This window comes from Quercus suber, unplaced genomic scaffold (genome assembly GCF_002906115.3).
Source record: "Quercus suber isolate HL8 unplaced genomic scaffold, Cork oak 2.0 scaffold_553, whole genome shotgun sequence".
In the NCBI taxonomy this organism is placed as follows: domain Eukaryota; kingdom Viridiplantae; phylum Streptophyta; class Magnoliopsida; order Fagales; family Fagaceae; genus Quercus; species Quercus suber.
In genome coordinates this window covers 482,325-489,919 of record NW_027070001.1, presented here as the reverse complement: position 1 = coordinate 489,919, position 7,595 = coordinate 482,325, and the positions used below count along the sequence as shown (strand labels likewise).

The window sequence follows — 7,595 nt, the reverse complement described above, 5'->3', positions numbered from 1 at the left end:
TTGCCAACATTACAAAATGAAGTTCTAATACATTAGTTCCTAATTCCTTAAAACCTAACAAACTCCCCCTTTGGCAATCCGTGACAAAACACAAACTAAACAAAGTGCTCAAAGTTACATAAAAACAGCCCATTACAAAACTATTGCCCAACACAACAAATGCAGCCTAACTACCATCTATCAGTTGCAAGTATAGACAGCAGTATGACTGAATGAACCGGTATATTTCCTGAAACACTCAACAAATGCATAAACGCATGTGTGGAAAATACAAGTAAAACAAAAATAACTTCTTGATTTCACATACAACAAAATAAAGACATATATCATGAATAACCTCATAAATATAAATCAATAAGCAATGTGAAACAAGAAACATATATCATCAATGTACCTCCCCCTATCATGGACAACCCAATCAAAAAACAAAAAAAATACATCATGAGCCAAAAATGTAAATACATAATGAAGTACCTAGATACAATCTAATAGCTCCACAAGCTACACAAATACAAAAATCTTCCCTTATCAACAAAGTTCCGCTACAAATGTACTCTCCCTTTTTGTGATGGAATGCCAAAGGGCAATCAGAATCCATCATTAAAAGGAGGTGGCGGAGGCGATCGTTAAATATGCTCCAAATCCGCTCGCAAAACATGAAGCTCATCAAGCATGTCCATCAAAATCTGACCATGAGCCGCCTGAACGGTCATGACAGTCTCCAGCCTACGTCGAATGTCTAAATCATCCGAGGTAGAAGGTGGTGGAACAGCAGTAGTAGCAGCAGCAGGATCAACAGACTCCTCAACCATAGTATCACCTGTAGAAGAGGGAGGATGAGGGCTAAGGCACGTGCAGAAATTGGCCAACCAATCAAATTCATGTGCCTGGAAAACCGATGTAAAATGGAATAATCTTAAGCCTTCAATATCTCTATATACCAAATATCTAACCTTAACTATGAGCTATAAGACTCTGGTTCCTTCCTTAAAAATTCCAAATTGTCAGTACTCCAACATAACTATGCAAAAAGTAAGCAAAACTTGCAAAAAGAATGGGAGATCCAAGCATGCTTGTCTTTTGGATGATCAGGCAACTAACTTTTGATTTTCTGATATTTCTCAAAGCATGATGTCTTCTTGTTTCCCCTTGGATTCCAGAAATTCCTCAAGGAAATTTATTTCCTTTAAGCTCCAGCCTGCAGAAACTATTAAGAAACAACTGTTCAACAAGCCATTTAAACTTTAGTGCTAAAAGGGAATATAACCAACTATTTAGCAACTTAATTCTGTATAAGGCCAGCAACTTAGAATTGAAATAACTTTTGCATGATTAGATCATACGAGTCTTTTTTCTTCTCATTAGAGATATTATGTGTGTTAAGACATATGTGTTTCACTTGTTAAGAACATATGTTATTCTTTTATGTAATTGACTAATCCTTTGACAAAACGCACTCAACTTGTAATTGGGTAGTTCTAGGTGTTTTTAATACTTCAAGAAACAAGGTTTCAAGATCAAGTGTTGAAGTCATCAAGTCTGTCCAAGAAACAAGCTGAAGAAGTGCACAGTCATTAAAGCTCAACAGCTTCTCGACAGCTGGCTCGACAGCTGCATGTGTCAAGGTTTAAGAAGCTGTCTCAAGCCCATGGCTTGACATCTGCTCGACACCTTCTATTTGTTAAGGTTTATGAATTTTAGAATTCAGATATGATTTTCTTGGGATCCGTGAATGTGTCTTTGGGCTTTCTTTTCTCCTAACCCTAGACATATATAAGGATTATTTTAAGGGCCGTTAAAGTGTTCACAAGTTGCACAAGCATTGAGAAAACTTTGTTCAAGTAAATTGTGACCGGAAACAAAGTTATGCCCTAGTTCATCTCTTCTGAAGAAGTTGCTGTGTATGTGCACCTTTGAGTTTTGTGACCAAGCATCTTCTTGATCTTCATCATGGATGAACTGAAGAACTTTGCAGCCAACAACTCTTTCTAGTTGGTGATTGAAGTCGCGTACTGGGATCCGCACATTGATTAGTCACGTACTTGAGAGCCGTGTATCAAAATGGGAAACTGCCACTACAGAACAAGTCCAATTGGGTATTGGGGTAAGGGTTCAATTGTAGGTTGGTAAGGTACTTGGAATTCCTTTACTTGTAACCGCTTGTTGTGATAATAATGGAGTTGCGGGAGTGGTAACCTGAAAATCACCCAGTGGGGTTTTTGATGTCAGGTTTTCCCCATTCATAAACAAATCACCGTGTTATTTATTTTTCGCTGCATAATTAGTTTATTGGTGATTTGTTTGTGCTACCACGCATTTGCATGTTAAATTGATTAATTAATAACTTGGCTAATTAATTAATTTAATCACAAAAGGTCAATACGTTTGTGGCCTATCAATGTAAATGAACCTACGAATGAATCTAATGAGTGCAAATAGGTTCAGGGCTGTCTGAAGCCCTACGAAATGGTTCCCTGAGCCCATCAACCTCACTCAAGCTGTAGACTTCAATTCATAGCTGCTTTTGTGCAGGTTTTCAATCTCATGTACTATCTATTCCATATATTTGATGAAACACTAAATAACATACAGTTCGACATTAAATTGCATATCCCCACCCAAAAAAAAAAAACTGCCAAAAAATTCTTCTAATCCAATTTCCTCCATTAACCTGAAAATATGTCTTCTATCTTTCCTATATTTAAACAGAGAGAGAGAGAGAGACAGCGTTTGGGACTTGGGTTTCATTGTCCTTGTTTTGAATTTGTTAGCAGGGACAGGCAAAAGGACCAAATAGACAAGAATCTTGTCTATTTTTTTTTATTTTTTATTTATAAGGATCTGAAACAATAAAATCTCAGGGAATCAATAAAATCTACAAGAAGAAGCACATTAGTGGTCACGAGAGCACTTGAATAAAACAATCACAAAAGCACTAATGTCAACTCAATAATAGACAGCTTCACACCACAAAAGATAAGATTGTTTCATTACCTCCAAAAGTCACCATGAAATGCATTTCAAGTAATCAAAACAAACTTCCTATCACGATCCAAGAGCACAGGCAGGTTCCAGCATCCAGTCAATAAATGTTTCAAGCAAAGTTTAATATCATCCACCAGACATTTGACATTACACACAAATATGTAGGAATATGCAGACAACATATGCACCAAAATTTTAAGGTATAAATAGCAACACACCTATCCCACGTTGGAGCTGTGCTAAGGGTGAAATTTGGCTTCTAATATCTGGATTTTTGCATCTCTTTCTTTCCACCATGGAAGGTACCCACTGGTCAAAGGTAATGACTTCAGAAGGAAAATAGCTTGATTGGATGGCACAAGAAGGAGATTTTATAAAAATATTCACATAAATAGAAATTTAGCTAAAATTTAAACTATGATGAAATAATTTAGTATTAGCAGACACTGAAATAAGGCAGTATTTATTTTTCCCGATAGCAAACAAATTTTGGCATATCTAGTGAATTAAATTCTAAATTATGTGAGCTTCAGTTCTGAACCCTTCCATCAGCTTCCAACCAAAACACAACTTAGTAAAAAATTCTGCTCCGACTTCTAAGCAAGAAATGCTTGAAAATATGCAAAGCCTTTAAAGAAGAAACAACAAAAAGATGAATGTGCAAATGGTTCCATGAAGTCAATTACACCCAAAAGTAAAAGTCCCTGAAGATCCTCTCAAAAAAGCTCAAGAAATGAGAATAATCACACATTAACCAACAACAAAGAAAATGTTCTCACACGATTTCCTTGGCCAATGAAATTATTAACAGAAAGAAATATAGCAATGGGACGCAGACATAGTACTGCCAAATCATAAAAATCACTAATTGCAGACATTGATAGTTGGAACATATGAGTACACTTCAAACTCAATTAGATGAACTGTGAATCTATTTTAATAATCACACCATTGGGGAAATTTCCATGCATACAGAAATTATGGATAAGGCAGATCAACTTTACAACTTATTACAAGGGAAGGAGCTCATATTATGGCATTGCTGCTCAGTTAAGCAACCAACATAATTAATTTTTTTTTTAATATTCCTTTCAATGTTTCAAAATATAATATTGGGAATACAAGAAGAGTTTTCAAAACTCTTTCTTTATTGGTAAATTACACACATACCCAGTTATAGTTTTGAACCAAGAACCTCACCCCTCTACCCATTTTTAGTATATAGTATTATCTAAAATTTGATCCATACATTCAACCATGGAATGCTCAAAATTTCAAACAGGCAGCAACAAAAGTTCTGTACCTTAGGTCCCAATTAAATTCAACCATGTGGCTGAATTAATCAATGCATCACATCTTCTTAAAATCCCAATCAAAGAAAATCATTCACAAAACTAAACCTCATGAAAAACTAAGACAATAATACCAACAAGAAGAAAGATTAATCTAATAAAAGAATCTCAAACAAGCAAACTCATACCTTGCAATGCATTTACATATCTATAAAATTTGGAAATGTGAAAGAAATTTGACATCTACCAATTACTTTCACAGATTTAAATTACCAAAAAAAAGTTCACGCAATCAAAAATAGAAAAGATAAAATCTAAAATTAGAAGATGTAAACTATTTGGTAACGGAGAAAACGAAGGAAAGCAAAAGAAAATTTTAGAGTAACCAAAGAGAGGAACCAAATCTAAGATTCGAAGCTTACCGATGAGTGCTGGAGTGACCGAGAAGAGACAACGTGAATATTCCGGCGAACAACTCATAAATCTAGAGAGAGAGAACGACTAATAAGTCGGTGAATTCAATTGGGAACGAAAATATATCTGAGGATAGTTCTGTAATTAAGATACTGTGGATTGAATATTCAATATTTGAAATCCGAGGTTCAAAAAATTAAAATCAAGGGCATGTTTGGTAGATTGTAATAGGCGCTGTAATGTAATAGTTATTCCTATGTTTTAGTTATTCTTTAGTTTGGTTATGTTTTTATTGCAAGGAATAATCATTCCTTATGAATAGCTATTCTTCAAAATGAGGAATAACTATTCATCTTTAAAAGATTGTATTAGTTATTCCTTAGTAAGAGCAATAATTTCAAAACTTAATATATTTCCAAATAAACAAATTTTCCATATACATTTAACAATTATAAAAATAAAAAATCATAAAAAATAACACATATCTCTCTTAAATTTAAAAATAACAATTTTTAAGGAGATATAATTGTATGAGTAAGAAATTTCCTAAAATAAATGTTAAGTTTCATTCTAATATTATAATTCACAACCAAACTAATGAATAGGTTTAGTTATTACATTACAACAAATTTTATTCCAAGTAATAAAAATTACAATTCCTATTGTAATTCTCATTCAATGTACCAAATGTATCCCAATAGTTATTGGCGTGGAAACTTTTATCATTTAAATAAATAAATTATCACACATATAGGATTTTTTTTGGGCTAAATCTATAGATAGATAATATTAAAAATATTTTTTTAAATTAAATTTTTTATTTTTTATGGAAAATAATTTTTAACCAAAAAAATAATTCAAGATAAGTGTTTATTCCAAAACATGTCCAAAATTTTATGTACACGTAGTGGTGGCTTTGGGAAATTTTTCTAGAGCAGTTATCAACTGACTTAAATTATACAAAATCTTATAAATAGAGAACTTAAACATATTGGCATTACGGACTACCCAAAAAAAAAAAATATATATATATATATATTGGCATTACAAAAAGAGTGCGTACACACATATACACAAATATATGAAGTTTTACAATTTCCTTTTATTGAAATGAAAATTCAGCTCAAATTTAATTTTGTTATTACAATATTTTTGTTGTATTTATAACATTACTCTATTAAAAAGAACTTTTCTTAATACTTTAATTTTTATTATATCCATTACTCTATTAACAATTTAACTAAACTCAAATTTTTTGTTGTTGCATTTTTATTGTGTTAACAACATTATTTTTGTTGTTACTAACTTATTGGTATTTGTAACCGTGTACGTATTTATTAGTCTTTATAATTGTCCAATTGCCTTTTAACTATTTTATTTAATAGCTAGCCATAAGATTTTGCTTTGCTATCAGTTTTCTTTGGAGGACACAAGAGTCTACCAACTACAATGGCTGTCAGGATTAGGAAGATTGTGCACAACCTCAGCATCTTCTTTGTTTTATTTTCAAATTGTGTATGTCGAGGGTCATTTCAATTTTGATCTACTAAAGTTCGTTATTCACTGTACATTTGTTAGAAATCTAGCTAAACCAACAACTAAACCATGGATTTAAAGAAAACATGAAGCAGATGAATTGTTAGGCTCAATCATGTTTTCTATTACAAGGTAAGCAACTGCATCAGTATGTCTAAAAGATTTTGTCTATTTTACACAGAAAACTTACTTTTTTTCTATTTTACACTATTACTTTTACAAAACACCCACATCAGCTTATTTATTATACACACTTTTTTATTAAAATAATATTTCTCCTCCCTTTTTCTATTATTTCCTGGTGAATTTTGATTGATTTTGAGTTGGGTTTTCCAGTGGGTTTGTCTTGATTTTGAGTTGGGTTTTCTAATTGCTTTTCTGTTGATTTTGGGTTAATTTTCTGTGCTAGGTTGCGGTGTTTGGTGGTGCTAATGAGTTTGGTAGTTGGGTGGTTATTTTCTTCTTCCTTCTTCTTATTCTGCTGCGCTAGGTTGTTGTAGACGTTGGGGAAGCTGTTGGTTGTTGTAGATGTAGAGGAAGAGAAGTAGTTTGATAGAGGAGAGAGAAAATAAATTAAAAAAATCATTTGCACATGAACAATAACCGTGCATATATGCACAATTACTGTTTATTTGCAAAGCAATTGTGTATATTTGCACATTTTTACAAGGGCTGATGTGGGTTTTTTTGGGTTAAAATGTGCAAAATTGAGCACTTTTTGTATTTTGCACGTTTTTGCAATCACTGATGTGGTTGCTCTTAGTGTAATATTTTTATACATATGCAGATCACGTGATTCTTTAAGTCCTTGATACACATGCGTGTCAGTCCCTAACTGGGTGTTAGTTATTTCCGCTAATACTGTATAATGGTTAGAGTAATGTTACATACACAAACTATTTTACAAAATTTTTACAAACTACTGATATGGTTTTAGTATTTTTCTAATAGTTATTGTAAATAAAAATGTGATGTTAGTAATGGGCCCATATTAGAATTAGTAAGAATTTGCCACATCAGCAATTTATAAAATTATTGTAAAATAGTTTGTGCATGTAGCATTACTCTAACAGTTAGGAAGATTGTTAAATTAAGTTTTCTATTTTTGTTTAATCTCTCTTGCTCTGTTTCTAAAAGTCTATATAATAATAGCACCTTGATTTATTTTATTTCGGCTAATCAATAAAATTACTCAGCAAGTTTCTTGCGCAATAGCTCTTTTAAAAACATTTTTTGTTTCTCTAATGGCATCTGGTAGACAAGAATTTTTACCATCATTTATTGACAATTAGCCTAGAAGGGATTCTGATTTTGCATCCAAATATCTGATTTTGACAACAGGATCATACAAAGTGCAAACCATAACTA

The 7,595-nt window shown here is 32.5% G+C and overlaps 1 long non-coding RNA gene across 2 annotated transcripts; it reads right to left on the bottom strand.

Annotated features, from left to right (window-relative positions):
• Window positions 1–372: 372 nt before the first annotated feature.
• On the bottom strand, window positions 373–4,939 carry LOC136063657 (uncharacterized). 2 transcript variants are annotated; one of them, XR_010625285.1, is made up of 4 exons: window positions 4,700–4,939; window positions 3,204–3,294; window positions 954–1,207; window positions 373–820 (listed from the first exon to the last, which is right to left on the bottom strand). It is a non-coding gene; the product is annotated as an uncharacterized LOC136063657 (long non-coding RNA). The 2 variants fall into 2 exon arrangements; XR_010625284.1 differs by having other exon boundaries at window positions 374–887; window positions 1,102–1,207.
• Window positions 4,940–7,595: the final 2,656 nt, after the last annotated feature.